The sequence below is a fragment of the Macrosteles quadrilineatus genome, unplaced genomic scaffold (assembly GCF_028750875.1).
Source record: "Macrosteles quadrilineatus isolate MER2022 unplaced genomic scaffold, UCM_ALF_1.0 Scaffold_6__1_contigs__length_79288215, whole genome shotgun sequence".
Classification (NCBI taxonomy): Eukaryota; Metazoa; Arthropoda; class Insecta; order Hemiptera; family Cicadellidae; genus Macrosteles; species Macrosteles quadrilineatus.
Genome location: NW_026542599.1, coordinates 2,046,482 through 2,069,049, shown reverse-complemented (window position 1 = coordinate 2,069,049; position 22,568 = coordinate 2,046,482). Strand labels below are relative to the sequence as shown.

General features: G+C 29.4%; 1 protein-coding gene across 1 annotated transcript in view; it reads left to right on the top strand.

The window, feature by feature from the left end:
* Positions 1-22,568, top strand: part of LOC128997151 (probable G-protein coupled receptor 158) — a 298,747-nt gene that overhangs the window by 95,823 nt on the left and 180,356 nt on the right. The gene's annotated exons all lie outside the window — the stretch shown is intronic.

The window sequence follows — 22,568 nt, the reverse complement described above, 5'->3', positions numbered from 1 at the left end:
TCGTAGGAATAAACGCATGTACAAGTGATATCCTGTATATCTATACATTCACTGTTATTTAGAAATTTAAATTCATTATATAGGTATATTTATATGAGTATATTTTTTTATAATTGATTTTTTACATTATACCATACGTACTTAAAGATTAAGCAATGTCCGTCTTACAAAGTCTTTTAGCCGATTTTATATATAGGGAATAACCTATTATGGCAGGTCTCAATACCTGGACCCATGAACGATTTTCTTTTTCGTTTTGATATCCACAGAGGCAAAAAAAAACTATCTGTTCAAACTCATTAGAAGCCCTGTATACAGTGATTCACAAGGCCTTAATCACACTCACTGTAAACCTAAATGATAGCGTTTCAATATGTATTTCTTCAAGCCAATAATGGTTGGTGGGTTTAGAACCAGAGACATGGGATCGTAGCTCCCAGCTCTACTAGCACAAGACTACGACATCTTATAAATTTTAGACCACTGTCTGTATCTCAATTACGTCGTTAAAGCATCGATGCGTGAAAATATGATTTCCGTTTCTGTATGTGAAATAAGTAACGGTAACATTACTTGACATTTGTAGCATTCAATTAATGTTTGATTGTGACTAAACAAAAACCATATGATTAAAGCATATACCATCTTTCACTATTTCTCATAATCAAAAATATTACAACACATGTTGTATTGAACGATAAAATAATATATTTCATAACCAAGGCAAAGTTAGATTTCCGACCCGAGTTAAAGTTTTAAGGAAAATAAGCATGGATTGAAATGTCACTTTTTTGCCCTGTGATGAAATATATTATTCGTCATACTGCATCATTGTTTTACAAACCAAGGTAGGAAATAAAAATACTATTCATGTAAATGTACCGTACTAAACCAACTTTAAACTTGTAATAGACAATATAATCAAGCCATTTACTAAACAGCTGCTTGGTGCTTATTTTCATGAACGAAAGTTCATGAAAATAAGCACCAAGCAGCTGTTTAGTAAATGGATTGATTATTTTGTCTATTACGGTTGCGTAAAAATTCGTTTATACTCCATGTGGAGAAATAACCTACTTAAGACCCGCAACGCATTCATTTTTTGCCACAGTATAACGAAAAGATGATTTTACTAATGGAAGCTTTACACATTTCAATAAACGCATAAAAGCTCGTAAGTATTCATAAAATAAAATAAATTAATCATTACTTGCATAACATGTATCTCTGTTTATATACAATAATACAAATTGGGTTTAGTTTGGATTTACAGACAACATAAGGCTTTAAATATACGACTAAACAAATATTAGCTTTCAAGAGAAATTAATTAAATTTAAATTACGGAATTTCGAGAATTATCTGAATAATGCATTAGTGGGTTACCACTATGAGTGTCCCAATTGGATTCAATGACGTGGCGTTTAATCATGATATTGAACAGATATCAATGGAAATGAAATTGGATCTGACATAAACATAAACAGTGTATTGATTAATGTTATCCAACATTTGCCTTTTAGCATTAACCTAATTGTTTGAGTTTATAATTTAGATGCCTACTTAACGGGAAATTTTAAAATAAAATATAGTAAAAGAAGTGGTTTTAATTTTATAGTTAAATATTCACACGAGTGAAATATTAATGGACCTACAAAAACAGTTTTAGTGGCACAAACCCTTCTGTTTTTGCTGGGTCCAGCATAGGTTTGAAATCAACAATCAACATTACAATGTACATTAAAACATTAGTTTACTAACATATTTTAAATCCATGAACAACACAACATAAAGGCAATTTGAGCTGTGCACTATATTAAGTACTTACCGGACTAGGGGCTTATCAACTATGTTTTTTATAACCTAGCTTGAAACGGTCCTGCTTAATGTATTTTAATAAATTTAATATTAAACAAAATAATGAAATATTGTGTATTTTTTTCTTCAATTCTTGGTGCAAACGTAATATATGAACCCTGAAACAAGCCAGAGAACGTCCAAACATTGTGCAATGAAGCACAAAAGAACCGCGTAACATTTCAATTGGAATCAATATAACCTATTGTCCTCTCTGAACCCAAGTGGTATTTTACGTTTGCTTTTACTTTATTCATGAATTATTACTATGAGCAGTAAATAAATATGTTTGTTTTAGTAGATTGTTTTTATATACAGTAAAACTGATATAATTGATTCATTTTTATTCTGTTTGACATAAAATATGTATTATCTTGGGTTTAACAGTATAAAAGAATTTTAAAATTATTACATCTATTTTAATACGATTCTAAACAGCACCAGATAAGGAAACATAGAAATGTCTCAATGGTTAGACAAAGTTCTGCTATTTTAGTTTACAAAGTCAATTATTCCTTTGGTATCAAATCGTATGACCACGGTATGCTAAAATATAATCACGCCATTCTTTGAAGAAATAAGCCAATATAAATTGATCTTTTGATCACAGATAGTTGAGTTAAAATAGTGGTTAGTATTATAACTAAAAAAATTGGAAAGTATTTTTTGGTATTTATTTATTTTACACAACAACATTCTTGACAACCATAGTAAATAATAAATATAGTAAAAGATCATCTTCCTGAAGAAATTGTAACGTTTAGTGAATACACTTACAACAATACAATAGATGACAATAATCAAATAAATATTGATGATAAATTTTAAGTATTTTGTTTTTGCTGTACTTATACTAAAAATTGTTTATTCTTGATCACACGTTGAATATTAAAAGAAATTTTTCTAATTGGCAAGGTTACATTAGTATGTGGCATTATGGGTGTATTGTACCTAAAACATAAACTTATGAGAATCGAATAGTCGAACTTAGATAGTTTACTATTTTAAAGGATGTTGGAGAAAAATGAATCTGTGGCATCTAACCAAAACTGGTATTTAAAAAGGCTTTCATTAATATTTCAAGGAAACTAACCCTTGATAAACTCTAATTTCCCTTGTATTAAAAGAGCAGTGATTTTAATGAATTTTCTTAATCGTGTGGTTACGAAACAATTTTATTAAATAGTAGATTTTAATTACGTAAATATCAACTCTATAAATTTCATTTACTTTCCAATTTCAATCCTTTTTATTTTTAATTACAAATTCCGTTGGTTTAAGAGCTTTGATATATAATTACAGATTTTTAAATCGGTGACATCTCTAATTGCTATGCAGGAAGTCCGATTGAACCAATCAAAACTTAAGCCCAACTTCAAATGTCCAATCAAAATGTTACCTAACGTTTGTGAAGCTACCATTAAATTACATGAATCGTTAGCTTTGTCAATTAAAATAGTGATTTTAATTACCTTTTTTATGTCTTAAACTAGACAAAAAGCATTGTGTTAACTATGTAAAATAACTGTGCTCTGAAAATAGAAACTATTATTTACGTTTAGACTAGAAATAAACTTCGACAGTAAAAGCTGTTTCCGATTTTGGATATCAAAGAAAATTTCAAAAATACGATTTGGATTTACGATAAGAAGAGGGACTTATCTAAACCAAGTTTAGTTTTTGATCGTTTACAAGGAACAATATTCCTAAAACAATATTTACCTTGAAACTACAGTCCATCCAGGATGGCATACTATTAAAACATACTTTTCGCACTTATAAAACAATTTTAAAATATTAATGCGAGGTAAAATTTACCGAAACCAAAAATTATTAGTTTTTTTTATATTAAAGATGAATAAAAATTATGTAATTTCAAAATTTGTAAATAATATTAAAGTCTAACTCTGGGTTGTTTAAATATAGTTTCCCTTAGTATAGTTAACAAAATAAATGAAATGTTATTTAAAGTTTTATCGAATTGTTATTGAAATTGAAATTTAAATTTCAATTTTATTGAAACAAAAATCAAATTACAACCATTTTATTAAAACATAAATCACCTCAAGCCGGATCACTGTTCCAAACATATTTCACGAAATAAATTAACTTTTTACATTGAGTAGTAATCTCTAGATTGACGTTAATACCCCTTAGGGTTTATTATAAAATAATTACCGACATAAACAAGAAACATTGCTCATGTTAATTTAGAACCAATACACTATAATTACACCCGTTTCATTAACATTATCCTAGATATTAAAGATAATGGAGAAAAGGCATGTTCCTACAGTTACCTGACAAAGTGGGCTTCCTTGCACTGATTATAGTACGCCAAGTAGCTAATTGATACATTTACTTAATTTTGCTGCACTAATTTTACTTTTTCCTCCCTTATTTTTTCCGCACTCTAGTATTCCAACCAAACAACACAAAACAGTTTACTTTTATTAGGCACGTAATACGTGTACGCTTAAAAAAAAGTTGGCAGCACTTAAAGATCCTACGACTGTGATCATCTGATGATAGATTAACCTAACCTATAAACGTGTTGTATAAGGTTTGAAAGAATGTCAAATTATTTATATGCTATATAGTAACTGTAGGAATAATATAATGTGTAACACGAGCGGAAATTGCCTTTGCTGCACTTTTCCACACTCGCCTGCGGCTCGTGCGTAAACAATTCTCTCATTTGCAGCAAAGTTCCAATTCGCACACTAGGTACCAATAAATAACTATTTTCCTCTCTTACCAAGAAACTTAACGTACAACTATTTTGTTTGGCAAATAAAATACTTTTCTTACATTGTTGATGTGTATTTCGTAAACCGCATTTTACCAATGTGTCTTTATAATAGCAAATCCATTAAACTAAAAAAATATTTACGACAAACACTCCTTCACACAAACAAATGATAAAATTATTTACTAGTGTTGTTTTTATAAGGCTACACGTCATATATGCAAATGGCTGCGTTGTTAATCTTGACGGGGATGTATTGTATTATTCCTCACACCCAAGGGGGTCTAGAGACAGCCTTCGGCCATCAGGATAAGGATCTGAACAAGCCTATGTTGTTAGTTTTGATGGTCCCAAGACACACAACCCTTGGACACACAAATTTCTAATCTTAATCAAATACCATAATATATTGAATATAAGTAAATTAAGCTAAGTAAATATAGCATAAAATAATTTCAATCTAGATTCAGCAGAGTGAAATATTGACATGGATTTTAGAGTTTGTCTATATTTAGGACTGTAGCAATACAATTTTGTCATTTAAGTGATGTAAGTAAATTCATTTAGTGAAATTTTTAGAGATTTTAAAATTAGGTTTGTGCAGATTTTTTTTACTGAATAATGCGTTGTGTTTCCCTATGTATATTTTATATTACAATAAATTGTGAACCATTGTAATTTTTTCTATGTACAGAGGTACCGTTAAGACTCTATACCTATGTTTCTACTGTTTAGTAACTTTTCAAAAAAGCTAGTTCATAATGAGATGCATTGTCATAATATAATATTATGCAATCGTAGAATCAACCCTTAAACAAACCAGGAAACGTCTAACCATTGTGCAATGAAGCACAAAAGAACCGCGTAACATTTCAATTGGAATCAATATAACCTATTGTCCTCTCTGAACCCAAGTGATATTTTACGTTCAATGCTTTCACTTTCACCATGAAATGTTATCATCCCCCTTTAAATAAAGTTATTGTTTGAATCAGAAACAATCAGATATCAATCTAGGAATAGCATGTGGAATGGACAAGATTTCCAGAGTAATAACTTAGGGGTTTATGGTCAAGGGGGATTATACATGCTTACATATGCAATACATGTATAAAGGATCGGTTTAAGTGTTCACATTAAGGTGTCCCAAAGGTTAGACAAGTCTATATTATTAAAGTCAACATAATATATTCCTTCAGTGTTCAATCGTATAAATGTTCTCTTCTCTAATATTCTAGCCACACTACCACTATTCTCACACTACCATTCTAGCAACATACAATCAAGTATAAAGGGTTTTTAATATTATCGTAATTAAGTAAGAATTAATACGGAAGTGTAATTAGATTTATCAAACATTCGCTAAATTGAATTAAAAAGGTCTTCTATACTTGAATAACTATTTTGATCACTTGTACTTTAAGTGCAAAGGAAAAATATTTGTGTATGTAAGAATATTTTAGAAAAATGTTATTCTGTATTAAAAAAATAGATAAACAAAATTTTCAATGATGACTAGTTCTAATATGTATTTATTTAAACACTTCTATTGACCGTGCAAGGAAAAGTAAACCTTCAAATGATAATAATAATTATACAGTTTTTTTATAACTGGAAAAGGGAAAAGATGATCACCTATTTTAACGTATTTAGGGTTACCAACATTTGTAAGATTGGCATTTTTATATTCTGATAAAAAAAGTTTAGTTATTGTTTTGATTTGATTAAGGCAATTATAATGATGACAATTATGATGATTTGAATGATGATGTTTACTATATGGCAACTATATCTATATTATTTCATCCCTATAATCCTGAAAGCGTAGATTCGTAACATTCGGAGATCAATGCCTCTAATTCAATGACGTCGTTTAAGCAGCTTAATGATGCATGGTAATTTAATTTCCGTGTATGTTCTGAGTGACGATAGGATGGTTTGACATTTAATTAACGTTGAACAGAGTTGTTTCCATATCAATTCTTGGGGATTATGTCAGCAGTAATTTTTTTACTTTGGTATGATTGGAAATTTAGCAAGGTTAGTTTGATAACATGTTGAAAAGTTAATCTGAGAGATACAATTATTTAATATTCAAAGTGAAATAAATGCATGTCAAATAAACAATTGGTACTTAGACAGGGATATACATTTTGTAGTGAATTATTCCAATCAGTTGTCAGTTCGTTTTATTGTGTATTTTATATTGACTTAGAGTAAAATCCGATTTAGATTCATTCCATTCAAATATCTAGCTTTATACAAAGAATATATTTAAACTTATATATGAACGTTTGAAATTTGTTCGCCTTTGTAAAGTACTTATAAAATAATATACAATTTAAAGTTTTACAAATTGTTTTTGTTACATTTTACTAAAACGTGTTATTAGCTTAATTTAATAAAAATAAATATAAATTAACATCAGTTAATTTTTTATATAACTATTTTAATAACCTTTTTTAATGAACAAAAAGTTTTACTGGTTTGTTTTTCTAATAGGTAAAGATAAGTTTCAATTGTACAAGGTGTAAGGAAGCCCACTTTGTTGGGTGACTGTAGGAAAAAAATGAAGTGTTAAAGAAATACACATATGCCCGGATTATTAAATATTAATAAAGTATTCAACTTATTATGATTTTGGATAGCATTTACATTATTTGGTTATATTCAAGCAAAAATAAATAAAGATGAATTAAATTTGGTAAATTTACATATATTAGATTATGCTTTTAAAATCTTTTATGTATTACATAATGTATATTACTGTCTTCTCTCTAACATAACAACTTCTAGTTGGCACGAAAAAAGAAAGTCCTTAATAATTTGCCAAAGAGAAAACCCACGAAAACCTACTAATATCGACTTGTTCAAAGGTGAGTGAAGTGAATTAATTGCGATACCAATTGCTCTACAGATTCACTGTATTTGAGTGGTTTTAATTAATTTATGTGCTCTAAGACGAGGCAATATTCTAGGAGAGTTTCTCAAATGAAGAAGTTTATGAGTGATTTTTAATCAATTACGAAGGGTTTTCTAGCTTCTTACGTAATAGGCTATGTTTTGCATAGATTAAATAGTTTTAATAGTTTACGCAGATTTTATTTGTAAAATAGCTTAAAGTTATTTTTAATTCAATAGTACCCAATAATACTCCTACTACCGATGATGAAACTACGAATACATGTTGTTTGATGGAATAGCGTGTTAATATTACGGCCAGAAAACAATACCCAATGTATGTCATACATTTTTTTCTTCATACTTTTACGTAACAGAGAAAAATATATTCCGTACATCTTGAAAAATAGATTAACAGAACAAAAAAGATACAGTGAAATCTTCATAAGCTAAAAAGACGCGTACATTAAAAATGTTTATACCAATGGAAATTTCTAAATTTATTATTTGCTTCAAACTCCAATTTTACTGTATATAGTTCATCGTTAACAGCACTGGTTACACCGTAATAGGCAATATCAAATAACATGTTATAAAGTTACGTTGTATTATGTTAATAATATAATATTCTGTTAATAATATAGTATTCTGTTTTGCCAAACCATTGTCGACATTAACTTTTGAAACCCAACTATGATTCAAATTCCTAAAACTATTTGGATTCTTATTATTTACGAGGAGTAAATAAAAATACGTCTGATAACACATGAAACATATATTTAAACTTATCCTGTTTGACCCTAAATGGTAAATATATACTGAATATCCCAAAAGTCCCGGACCGATTTAATGTTTAATTTAATTTAATTTACGAAGGGTTTTCTAGCTCCTTACGTAATAGGCTATGTTTTGAATTTTTTTGAATTTTTATTTATTTAATTAATTTTTTTTTCTGTACTTTTTCTTTTCAAAGAGTCAGATTCTTGAGCTACCTGACATTCGAGCAAATGTGAGTATATAAGCCTTTTTTGCGTGCTGTGTTTGCTTGGTTTTTCTTAGGTTAAGTTTTTGCATAATGATTGTATATATTGACAATTGTATTTTTTGTTGACGATGCCCATTGCATTTTGTACAATGCTTAAAGGAAAAAAAATTAAATTCATTTCATTTCAATGTTTTTTGAAATAATAAACATAGAGCTGCAAAACCTATCACAAAGTTACTGGACATAAAAACCTATTTTATCTCATATTAGTGATCCACTAGTTCCTCAGGGGGACAGCCCGCTAGGTAAGAATCTTCAGAAGAAAATCTTAAATGTAAGCGTAAAAGGTAGTAAATTTTGACTCCCATTGCACTTATAGAAATGTATTGGTCCGTTCGTTCGGTAGCCAATAGGATATAAGTAGGGACGCCATTCAATATTCTTGTCATTGACCTATTGGGTCTGATGATATTTGACTGTCCAATCGAAATCGATCACCATTACCATCTTTTATATTATTTAACGTCTTGTTTAAAACATCGTAAGTGTAAACATATGTTACAAGTGTTATTAGATGTATGTATATGCACTCTCCTTAAAATTAACACGTAATATTCTGATTAAGAAGTTATCTTACTAAAAATATCCTAAAATTTACCTTCTACGACACCAAAAAATCTTGTCATAATTTCACAAAATTAAAATTAAACAATTTGAAAGTTTGTTGAGGTAAGCAATAAGGCAACAGAGATGTCATCTAGTTGAAACAAACGGTATTAGAAATCCAATAAAGCTCCATTGTAACTCTTATTCCGGGTGTGTGTGGGGGGGGGGGTCCTTTGGGTCAGCGAATCTTTTTGATCCTAACCTTTGAAATCCATGTAGCTTACGCTTTTATTTGCCACTCAACTAAAGTTAAAACTGTAAAATCTTTTAACGTAAGCAGTAATACAAGTACAACTACGCTACCAATGGTGAAATTTAACGAGATTTCTTTTTATCGGTTCTTTGAAGGATGTTTGAATGCGAGGATTCCGTTGTAGCTAATCAAAACTCGAGGTAAGTCTAAAATGCTTAATTAATATTTGATTCAATAGAAACATTGCCTACGGTAAAGTTTCCCTGTTACGGAAAGGTGGTGATTTTAATTACTTTTCTCAATCGTGTTATTTCATAACTAGTATATAAATGGAAAAATCTGTTCAGTTTTAATAAAAAAAAAAAAAAACTCCCGATTGCTTTAGAGTTCTTAGGTTTTCGAATACAACAATTGTATATCAGGGGCGGATCTGGTTAGTATGCAGTGTGTCTGTTTGAACCAATCATAAGTTAAGCCTATATTCTGTGTCTAATCTAAACGTTACCAAATGTGTGTGTCTGTGCATGTTATGTGTGTGTGTGTGTGTGTGTGTATTAGTGTAAGAATTATCACTCTTTTGTTTCCATATTTAATAGCATCAGGCATGACATTTTATCAAAGGAGAATTCTACCCATAAATGTATAGTTTTAATTAATTTATATAATTGGTCTCTTATACACGTTGTGTATGTTTGGAGGAATAAAATCAAATAATATCGATATTTAAATTAAAAAAATTAGTATTATGGTTTGATGCTATCGTATTTCGGTGAAGATATTTGATAAACCTACCTTATTACCTCCTCCTTGGCTTGATACCAGCATAAGCTGGTTAGGCTGCGTCAACTATTTACAATTATAAAAATAAAAACTAATATTTACAATATTTACAGACTTAACCATGCACTTAACACCAGACTTAAACACGCATTAATATTTAGGTCTATTAAGATTAAGAGACAATTAGGCTAAACTACTTATTAACATACTATACAAGCACTGGCTAAACGTTATCACATGGAGTACGGAACCTTCAAACTTAAACAAATATGACATAATAATCTAGAAAAAAAAATGTGATAGCGAAACCAATCTCAATTAACTTCTTTCCATTTTAGGACTAGTTTGCGTTAAACGAACACTTTGCTTATAGGAATGCTTGGTACCTGATAATAAATGCCAGTAATAAATACCAAGGCTTCTTGATTTTTTCCAATATTAACTACAATTGGCACCGGAGGCATTTTCGCTCATGTTGAACGTGTTGTTTGCTGAAGGAACAGAATTCAATTACTGTACTGCAAACTTCATACAGATAGTTTTATTTCTGTTTTAACTCCACATCAGTAATTAACTTTTAACCTGTTTTTATAAAATGTTTCATTTATTATAATAGTTTTCGTCTTTTTCATATCTGTTATTGACTTCGTGGATGCATGGTTAAGGTTGATACAAGAAACACATTAATACTTGAATCAGCAGGTAAATTAAAATACTAAACATGTTCAGCTAATGAATAGAACTCGATTTCGTTAAAAGCTCAACTTGAAATAACATTCTGTTCAGAAACTCTCAGCAAATATAATCTTCTTTAAATGAACGGATATCTGAAGAAAATTTTACTTACAAATAAAAAATAACTAAACAAAATATAAATAGTTGTATACAGTATTAGTATTAGAATAAATACGCAAAAAAGTTGAATAAAAGACTATACAATTTAGGTACTAAGGGGTTTCAATTATTTAAATATGTTACACTATCTCAAATTATTTGGTTTTTTTTATAACATGGTCCGATTTTGAATACATATTTGAATATTTTTCTTATGAATAAAAACCATAACAAGATTTTAAAATCGTTAGATCTTAATCATTAACTAGAAAATTTATTATCACCTATTTAACCTTTATTCTTGGAAGAACTTCAAACATGAACTGTTTAGACAATTAAATTATTTGTTTTGTCACACAAACTAGTGAAACTAAAAAAGTTAAAAAACATATAAATCCACTATAACTGTTTTATCTTAGCGTGTTTATTAAATTAAGAATTTTTTTCAGTTACAGTTGAAATTAATTTTATTCCTACTTACATTGAACTAAACTATTCTGTTTTACAATAGTCTCTACAATTTTTGGGTATTTATTGTCATAATTACAGTCCTTTCGAGGTTATCTAAATTGCTTTTGTGATTGGTGTTACTGACAAAGGCTTTCAAACACTATTCAACTTCCTCATCGGTTTTGATTGCTTTTAATGTGTATTGGGCGACAATTTCCGATTATTTCCTGAAAAATGACGTTTAAGGGTCACATGACTTAATACATACGTTAACGATACAACTGGATTGTTTTCCTCCTTCATTGGATTCCAAAAACCTGCTTTACAACTTCCATATCAAGCCAGCATAAAGGAAATAAATATTTTACTTTATACCCTAATATTATTCTATCTTATTGTTATTAATATAATTTACTTAGAACAGTCAAACATAACCGGTTTATTTTAATAGTAAAAACTACTAAATTTGTATTAGTAACATATTAATTACTAATACAAATATATAAATTTGAATAAGTAAAATAACCAGTTAATTTTAATAGTGAAAATTACTAAATTTGTACTAGTATTGCAGAGCCAAAAATTAATTTCGTATTTTAAATACATACATACAACACAAACATACTTTAACTATCGAACTTTTAGATTAAACCCAAATCATTCTCGTTTTTTACGGTAAGCAAAAATTTTTATTTTAAGAATAAAATAACTTAATTTTACATATTCAAAATATAAGTTTTATCAGCATAAATTATTTAAGTATATATAATATTTCCTAGTATTTAAATCAACATAATTAGATCCAAAGTAAACATTTAAACAAATAAAACATTAACTTTATCTATAATTAATTATAAGAACACTTATGGACATTTTTGCACACGAATCAGAAGAACAACTAAATATATAGGAAAAAATATAGCTTTGTTAAATTATGTGTTCAGAGTAAACTTATAGGCCAACATAACATTTTATGAATGTTAAAAGTTTATTATGTTATAGAACTTCAACTTGAATAGCATATTTTGGACTTAACAAGTTAATGTTTTTAGGCATTGTGAATTATATTTTATATTCACTTGCGGCAGTTATAAAACACTTTATTGTTCAGTGCTACATGAGCTCGATGGTGTTGAAGGATATATTTTGTCACTCATGCCTTTATTAAAATATGGGATTTTACTTTTAAAAATTAAAAATTGACTTTGGTAACATCTTCTAATAACATTTTCAAATTTTTCCCCCATGACAATGTTCCAGAATAAGCAAATATTTTGAAAATTATTCATATGCAAAATTACTAATACGTATAAGACAGAAATTGAGAGTTCTCAAAAAAATGGATAATTGTTTGGCGTGTAAAATTTGGTATTATAAAATACGAGATGTCAATGTAAATGTATCTGTATCTTAAATGGTATTTTGTAACTTTATTTAGTTTTTTACGGAACTTTTGTAGTTGTAATGGTATAGTAAGATTGGTTGTTTTACTAGTATAGCCAACATATTTTATTACTATTTTCATGTTTAAATCAAACCAGAGCCTGAAAACAACAACCAGGGGCAACGAACGTAGTTGTCAGATACAGCAGGAGAATTCCATTAATTACATTTAAAATTTAAATTACTCTGCATATTCATGGTTTAGGTCTTGAATACTATTAATTTCGGTAAAAAAAACTGTATGATTTTTTTGAAAAGCATACGTAGGTACCTAATCTGAGATTTAGTAGTCCCCCTCTTTTATGGGATTCTTAACTCGGTACAATAGTCTGATACATGAGATAGAATCATTTGTATGTAATGTATTGTACGCTTTATAAATTATAAGGTAAATTTATTCCTTAAAAGGCCTTATTCCATGGTTGTGGACAGTTATATTTTATTTCTGTCACTCGCTTCAGACTGACGGAAGTTGAGTCACTTAGAAATCAGTCACCTCAACTCAATTAAGAAGCTCGCGCGGAATATTGAATCGTCTTAGAGTAAAGGGACTGATTATAACCACTCAAAAATAAAGCGTCACCGAAGACGGCATGAATGTTGCCACACTTTAATACGCATTTGAGGTGCTCAATACAAAAAGCTAATTTCAATTAGTTATTCATTTTCTATTTCTTTGTAAAAAGAAAATTCGTTGTCAGAATATAAGTTATGTGATCCATTTCGTATGTAAAATAGTACAAAAAAGTGTCAAAAGTATTATTCTGAGATAAAGTGATTCTTATGTGTAATGGAAAAAAACATCAATTCCAGTTAATGTGATTGTTTGATAAATTAACCCGTCATTATTTTTAAATCGATTACTTCGCTTGTGAAATCTAGTGAATAAAACAAAAAAGGGCGAATATCGCTTTATTATTAATCATTTACGAACCATCATTGTGTATCTATTTGACTCAAAATATTTTGTACTGAAAAACGTGTTAATAACTTAAACTTATTGTTATATCCGTATATCGGGTATCCATAAAGCCGGGTTTTCCTAGGCGCGGAGTCGGCCAGCGGAGAGAGGAACGCGGAGAGCGGAATTGAAATTAACATGGCATTCCGCTCCGCTTCTAGGAAAACAGTAACATTAAATTGCCTAAGACAAGTGGAGTCCGCTCTCCGCGTTCCTCTCTCCACTGGCCGACTCCGCGCCTAGGAAAACCCAGCTTAATGGTTTTAAAAAATCTTTAATTTATTTTACTTTTTAAGCTGCGAGTATTCATGTAACATAACTATGACGAACTTGAAGCCATAGTGCGAAGCATTTATCGTTTATAGCTTGTTGTTTGTTTAATAGCTGAATTATTAGGTTTTTCACTGTACGAGAAATGTATTTTTTGTACAAAAACCTGCACTACACAATTGTGAACTTTGATTGGTTATGTTACGCCTCTTTAGCAAAAACGATTTGGGCTTTGGATACTAATAGGCCCATGATACAAAAATTAAAATCAAGAACGAAATTTCCCGGATCAATAATTATTAATGGGTATAAGTTTCATAATTATAACTTACTTATTGTCAGACAAAAGAAAAAAAATTCCACATTTTGTTTAGAATCAATACGACAATGAATTCGAATAAAATTAGATGACTCGCTTTGAAATTGTTATTTGAGCTAAATGTTTCATTAAAATATAATGTCTTTGTTGTTTTCAGGTAAATTTGATAGCCATTATTGAGGCAGTGGCCAACACAAGTACAGTGAGTTTATGAAACCATTTATATATACAAGCGAATATAGTTTTGTTTAAGAGATATATGCTTTTTAAGTTAGTTAGATTGTCATTTTGTTATAAGTTAAAAAGAGAGTTGGTAAATTAATGTTAACTGTGAATTGATTGAAAAGTATTTCTTAATAGTTGGAGGGAAATGTAAAAAAAACCTTGATAAAAAAATAAAATAAACTATATTTTTAGATACATTTTGAGCTCAATATAATCATTATATCACTTTAATGGCCAGTTTTTATAACAGTTCGAAATTTTTTTTGTATATTAGTACGCATTATATTCAATTAGGGGACTTAAAGTCAATAAAAAAGGTAAATTCAACAGTAGATAAAAAAATTTAAGATATTATTTTAAAACATATATGTTATTACAAAATATGGAATAGTGCATAGTAAATTTTAAATATGAACCACTCTATGTATGTAACATAACTTGCTATACAAACTTAATAGAATAAAATACATTTTGTTGTTATTATAATCTTGGTCTTAACACAAAAGTTTTGTTGAAACACTTAGGGATTTTTAAATCACTATATAAAAGAAGGAATTTAATATTACCTCCAAGTGCAATATGTTCTCTAAAACGTTCTGATGCTCGTTTTAACAAGATTCTTGTAAGCGGAATTTGCTTAACCTAGAAAAATAATTAACGGCTTAGGCAAGTTTAGTTTTAATTATGTTTCAAGCTGTATTACTTCTTCGTAATTAAAATGTATACACATTTTTCACCTAGATAGTATAAAGTTGGTCGGATTTTTACAAGAAAATGAGGAAATATGATCAAATGTATTGCCTATAAAAACACACTCACTTCGATTAAAAAACCTAGTTAGAATTAAAATTAATTGTTGGCATTTCGTGAAAATCTCTCTATAAATCTAATGAGATGATTTTTTATATTTTTCTAATACTCACTTAATATTTAGAGCCACTTACACTGATGTCTCTGTAAATACTTAGTGAAAACCAAATACCAAATAACGCCAAATGCCGTCTTTAAAGTATTAAATTGAAATAAAAACAATCCAAATTTTATCGTACGTAGAACTTAAATAATAGAATAGTAGTTTAAGGTTGGAAACCTTTTACAACTAAATGTTCATTTGTACTAAAATAACAGGGAATGGCTTTCACTTGATTTCGTTTAACAGGACAAAAGACGTCGATTACAGTTAAGTTGGCGTTTGTTTGGCTTTTCATTCAATTCCTACTATCACCACCAAGATAATGTATTTTCAAATATTTAGCCACGTTGAATTTTTATAGAATAAATCTTAATCATTTCAATAAGATTGTTATGCTGGTTTTACTACACCACAAAAATTTTTTTTTAATCAGCCTGTTATTATTGTACTATCTTGTAATCATAGAGAATCAAGTATAAAAACAAACGTAATGGTAACTTGATTTATTTACGTAATTAACGTAACTAAACTATAAATTTGCGAGCATTTTACTATTATTTCAACTTAAAACACGATCAGAAGACAAAATCTAGCGCATGTTATTACAGAGGTTATTGGATTGTATACAAACCATTCAAATAAATACGATGTTTATATTGGCATAAATAGTGCAAGAGGTCGTTGGAAGCCTATCTGTATAAACTATATATTATACCTTAAACACTTGGTAGACCATTTAAGTTTTTTTTTTATTATTTATTTAACAAATTTAGGTCAAACAATAATTGTGGTTGGTTCTAAAATTTAGTTTTCAAGGATGTCTTTAGAGATAATGTAATTAAAATATTATTTACAATATTATAAATATTACTTACATGTAAAACGAATTGTTGGTTTGACATTCTATTTATATCCGTCCAACTTAGCTAGGCCGATTAAATATTTCAATTCAAACATATTTGTTTATCATGCAATGACATTTTCAACCATAATGTAAATTTGAAACACAAAAACAAATAATCAAGCCAGCAAACTGCATGCGAACTGCAAACAAACCTACTTGTATTTTAGTAGGGCTTCCTGAAACTTTTGGAATTGGTTGGATGATGCTGAAATGTAATGTATTAGCTGGTTAGATAGTCTGACTGGTATAGTCAAGATGTTTCGATATTCATGAGATCTGTCTTTGGCAGGAGTTCCCACTAGAGATACACAAGCAGTCGACTAGTTGAAAATCTCATGGGACAATCTATGTTTTGAGGTTGATTTGTATGTTGCAACTTAATAAACAAAATACGCAGAGAAATACTTATCAAGAACACTTTTGAACCCTGATTTTTCTGATAATTATTGTTAAGACAAAATTTGATGAAAAGATAAGGGGAAGTAGATTTGGGCCAAGAAGGATTTATTGACATTTTTATAAACAAGGTTTAACTAACGTAACCAACGTATTTGATTTTACTATAATATGCTAAAGTCATTTTAACTCTAAACATAATTATTTATGCTCATTACTGTAAAAATTATAGTCCAAAAGAAAATGATTTTCTCACTAAACACTAAAACATTTTAAAATTAAACAGCTCGTCGATATTTACTAAGTAGTAATATGTTATAATTATTTTAACTCTAAAAAATGGCTGAACTCTCATTGCTGTAAAAATAACAGTTCAAACGTTAATGCAACTTTTGTTATTTTTCCCTTAATAATTTTATAATTCATCGATTGAATTCATTCTTAATTCATTGATGATTTATTTAAGTCAAATATATCATAATTGCTTCCATTAAAACCCTAGCGCTGCTAGCGCACGTTGCACGATGAACGTTGCTCGTTGCAACGCGCGGTGGCCTAAGCACTGGCACTGCATGTGTACGCACTCATTTGGTTGCTGTGTTTCTACGACGCGCGTTGCAACGCTCCCATGTGTACAGGGTCTATGGAACTAAATACACAAATGACATGGATCTTTTTGTATAATATTTGTTCCTACAGTTACCTAACAATGTACATGTTCTCTCGCTGATTTGAGAAAGCAAAGTGGCCAATTCGCTCATCAGTGAGACAATGTTAACATTGTCTCACTCTAATTACTTTGTCTCACTCCAGATTTGCAACGTGAAGGCACGAAATAGTGAGCGCGTAACATGCAGGGCAACGTTGGCAGCACTGGCTGTAAATCAGCTGGTCAGCTGTTGTACTGTTGTATTTGTCACTTCACATTAAATGTTATATTAAAAGTTCACTTCTGTGTAAAAATAGGTTATGTTTTTTCACAAATTTATTTGTTTTATGGTAACTGTAGGAAAAGTATAATGTGCAACTCGAGTTTAAAGTACAATTGCCTCATTCGAGAAACCATTTCGTAAGGATTTCTCTCGAGTGAGTCAATTGCTCACTTTTCTCACTAGTTGCACAAATAACTATTGTTCTTTACTTTAATAAGGGTTGTTGACAAGCTATAGGGGGATTGTATTTGTCAGATTGTTGATGTAGTTTTTAATTAGCATACTTAATACACACAAGTATCAATAACCAATATGGATCGAACCTTATTAATTAAAACTTTAACTAAATACCACCCTTTTTTACATAATTGGTCATATATCTACATTAGTACTAGCTAATGATTGTCAGGGTATTTATGACACGGACGGGAAATATTTATCTATCGTCAATGTGTGAAAAGAACATGTCAAATAAACACTTTTATGTTCTGAAGCGCTGAGAATGATATTTGGTATTCTTACTCTGCAAACATAAAATAGTTTATTGCTTTTCAATACCACAGGAGTTTAAGGGCTTTTGCTGATCTATGCTTCGTTCTTAAGGAAAGTGTAGGTCATTGTAAAAATATATATATACAATTTGTTTTCTAATTACTTTAACCTAAAGGGGGTACTGTTACAAAATGGTGGTTTTTATAGTCAAATTGTATCAAAAGATTTTAGTGCAAACCAGAAAAATTCCGTTAATTTTTATCGAAACGATTGTAGATTATGAGCCCAATAATGTTTTGGGTTATCAATACATATACTCTACTTCACAACTTGGCAACTCAACTGTTTTTATATCTTAATAAATCAAAATAATACTATGTAGTATAAACACATACCACGTACACCCTTTTTGCTGTTAAAATATAACACGATTCGCAGTCAAATACTTCTTTTAATAATCTAAATGCTGATAAAGCAGATACATTTATAATTAATATTTAATGAAAACTCTGACCTTTATACGTAGGACAACTAAAGAACTACAGAATGGCAAATTATGGTTAAAGCAATATTTATTGTGCTACAGTGGTTTGAATAATCGTTATTTGGATTATAATTTATTTTATAACTATTATTAAAAAGATAACTAAAAATAAATCGTTAAACACCTTAATTTAAACTCAACCAAATCTTGGCAACTCCTAAAACCATGAAAGTTTCTTGATTTTTATTTGTAAAATACAAAAAATTCACCAGTTTTATGTATTCAAATTTAACGATGCTTAGTTTTATTGTGCTTATTTCAATAATAAATTTACGATTTGAAAACTACCATTGAAACAATTATGAGAAAGAAACAGTATCATTAAATTGGTCCAAGACTGTAGTAAGGTAGCCTCGACAACAGACTCACGAGGCTCTAATTAAAATGGGATATGAAAATGTAATTAGCATAAATAAAGAAAAAAAACTTAAGCTAAATGTTCCGTCTACTTTAAGCCAAATACTTATTGTTTAAACCAACTATTTTTAGGTTAAATATGTAGGTAAAATTTCAGTTTGAAACAGACAAATAAGCCACTTTGATATCTTAGTTAACCAACTGGGTACTATAAAACTTTTTTTTTTTATTAAATATTGTGTAGGATATTTGTATGTTAAATGTCGTATGAAATGCAATTTTATGTTTGAAATTTAATTAAGTTGCAGGTTTAGAACCATATAACATGCTTCTATGAAGACCTTGTCGCATAGCACTGTTGTTAATAATAACTGTAAAAATACACTGTAAAATATTCTATGAATACATTTTTACCACCGAATTAGATTTATTAGTAAACATTGGGCTGCACAATTGACACTATTATAAAGTTTTCAAAAAATAATTTCAATGTCAGCTGTAAATAGTATTTCCGAAAGGTAATACGTAATGCCTACTGTAAAAGCTGGGTTGTCTTACATTGTAATTTCTTGTTGGATTGGGGTGCACAATAGGGACTATAAATCAAAACCAAGTATTTCTTTGTAATAATACAATTTTATATTATTCGTTACACACAGCTTTATGGGACATTTTTGTTTCAGGAAAAGTAAAAAGGGTTAGAGCTTGACACTTTATACTAAATTATTCAAATATATTAAAACTGACGCGGATTAATTCCAGATTAATTTAATGTCAGAAATGCCAATTTACTCAGTTCACAGCCGTAAATGAAATTATCATGCGCCTTTAATTTGGGTGGTATAATTGGAATAAAACGTGGTTCTTCTTCTGATAAAAATAATTTTCTTATATTCCTATACCAACTACTCTATTCAACCTAGAACTTGTATGAAATAATTATACGAATACGTTCATTTCAATCAGTCAAAACAACTGCTTACTAAAATAATTTATGCATCACATTTAAAAATGCATAAGATTTTATAGATATAATCTACATATCATACTTATTTAATACGCAAGCAGGTTTTTTTGTGACAATTACTTCTCCGAAACTACTGCACCAATTGACACGTTTTTTGGTGTCATTTGAAAGAGAGTAACGTGAAGTTGTGCAGGGAACTTTCTTTTTAGGAAAATAATTAGAGAGTGAGGCCCTTTAAAGTTTCGTATTTCTCCATAAGATTAACATAGGAAACAAAAATTGTTATGGAACTCCAGCTGTTTTCAGAAATTAAAAGTGAGAAGCAGAACATATGTTAATTGTAAGCAGTCAATAAGTTTGCTACAACCATTTACTGACTTGGTTGAAATAAAATATTTACTGTCTGAATTTGGGTCGGCGTAAATATTACAATGGAAAAAAGCGAGAGAGCCTAGACGAATTGATATAATCTGTTATGTACATAATCTTGAGTAGTTCCATAATCTTTGAATCGAATCTTTTAAAGTCATCAGAAATTATGACTGTTATTCGTTTTAAAATAACGCATGTAATACTTCGAATTCGAGCAACAGAGACACTAGCACGAATACTAGAAAAATACCGGTATGGATCATAAACAAAAACAAATGACGTTTGTGGCCCAAAAATAAACATTATTTAACATTGCTTAAATGGAACTGCCGAAACATATGTTCAATGCTAATAGTATAGGATTCGGGCCAACAACATCATTTGTTTATGTTTCTGATCCATACCGGTATTTTTATAGTATTCGTGGACACTAGTAATCTTTAAATATCCTTTAGCCTTACCGGTACTTCATTTACCAATTTAGCTACATACATTTAAGTATGAACAATAATTTTAAACTTTTATTAGTCACTATTTTTTTAGTTGTTAAAAATATAATGAAACAGAAAGAGAGGAAGCCGAAATACTTTCTAGTTTGTAAAGGACAATAGGTTTATTGATTGGAGTTGAACTTCAGTCTGGTTCTTTTGTGTTCCCGTAATTGTTAGCGAACCAATGAATCGATCGAAAGCCAGCGTTTCATTATGTAAAACGAGTTTTTCTTTTTATCTACTTGTCTTCACTTAAAACTAAAACTATCGAAACTAGCCAGTTGTAGTGTGAGAAACTGTTAATAAATACAAAATTTAAGTGTTTTTTTAGTATTATTATTGTAAAGACAAATTGGTGTTCACATTGGTGTTGACAAATTTGGTGGTTGGACAAATTGGTGTTCTCAATAATTATTTTTTAAAGTATTTTTAATTCGTTTTGTACTTTATATATTTTATTTAACAAAGTATAATGCATAACATTAGGATGTCAATTATTTATTTTATATATTTTTAGAATTACAATTGTCTATAAAATGTAATTTGAACACTTCCGTACGTTAAACGTTAGATAATAACAATGTAGTGTTTGTTTAGGGATTGCGTCTTGAGACATTCAAAACTATCAACGCAGGCTTTTTTGTTCATTTATTCTGATGGTCTAAGGCACCTATAGAACCTCCCTTGGATAGGTGGTGGTGTAATATAAAAAAATGTTAAACAATAAAAGTATGACGAAGTGACAGACTTTGTATGGTTTTAGCAGCTGACCGATACTCATGACCAACCTTAAAAACCAAAACTTCAAAGACGACAAGGTCCAGCAGATAGTTTGAGTTTTAAGTTAAGCAACGAATACATCTGTTCAAAGTTTGCTATATTTTCAGTTCTGGTTCACCTATTGTTATTGTATGTCTACATTTAATCAAAGAGGCTTGCAATTCCAAACCAAACTAAGCTTAGCAATTGCTAATTAAACCACAGTCTTTCGAGTATCAGATATGTCAAAGAGATCCACAAAAGGTGATCCGTTTTCTAAAGTATCCTTTCGCAATGATTTAGTAGGGTTTTGTTGTTTATCTTGAAATAACTAAGCTTTTATGGTTTCAGACTGGTTATATTTTGGTGCAAAAAAAATTTTCATAAGCTGCAAATGTTTTCCTAATTTTTTTTATAAATAATTAGCTGAACGTAAAAAAAAAATCATTTAGGAGTCATTGACTCAGACATTTGCGTGATGGACATTAAAACCAAGGCAGCAATGCCGTATGTTTGCATTCAGTTTCCAGCTATAGTAATAAATCATTTGTAATGATAGAGTGATGATGTAATGATAGAGTTCTAAACTGTTTGAGAGAGCATTCATCGATTCTCCAAAAGTTGGTCAAACTAACCCCTTCTTCAAAATTAATTATAAGTTAGCTGATTGAAAAAAAAATTGGTATTTTTGTCTATATTATAGATGTCTTTTTCTAAATGACTTTCAAAGATAAGTTATAAACTACTAATAGCCGGATAATATTTTTACAGCAGTATTTATAAAGGAAGAGTTCGGAAAACTGTAAGT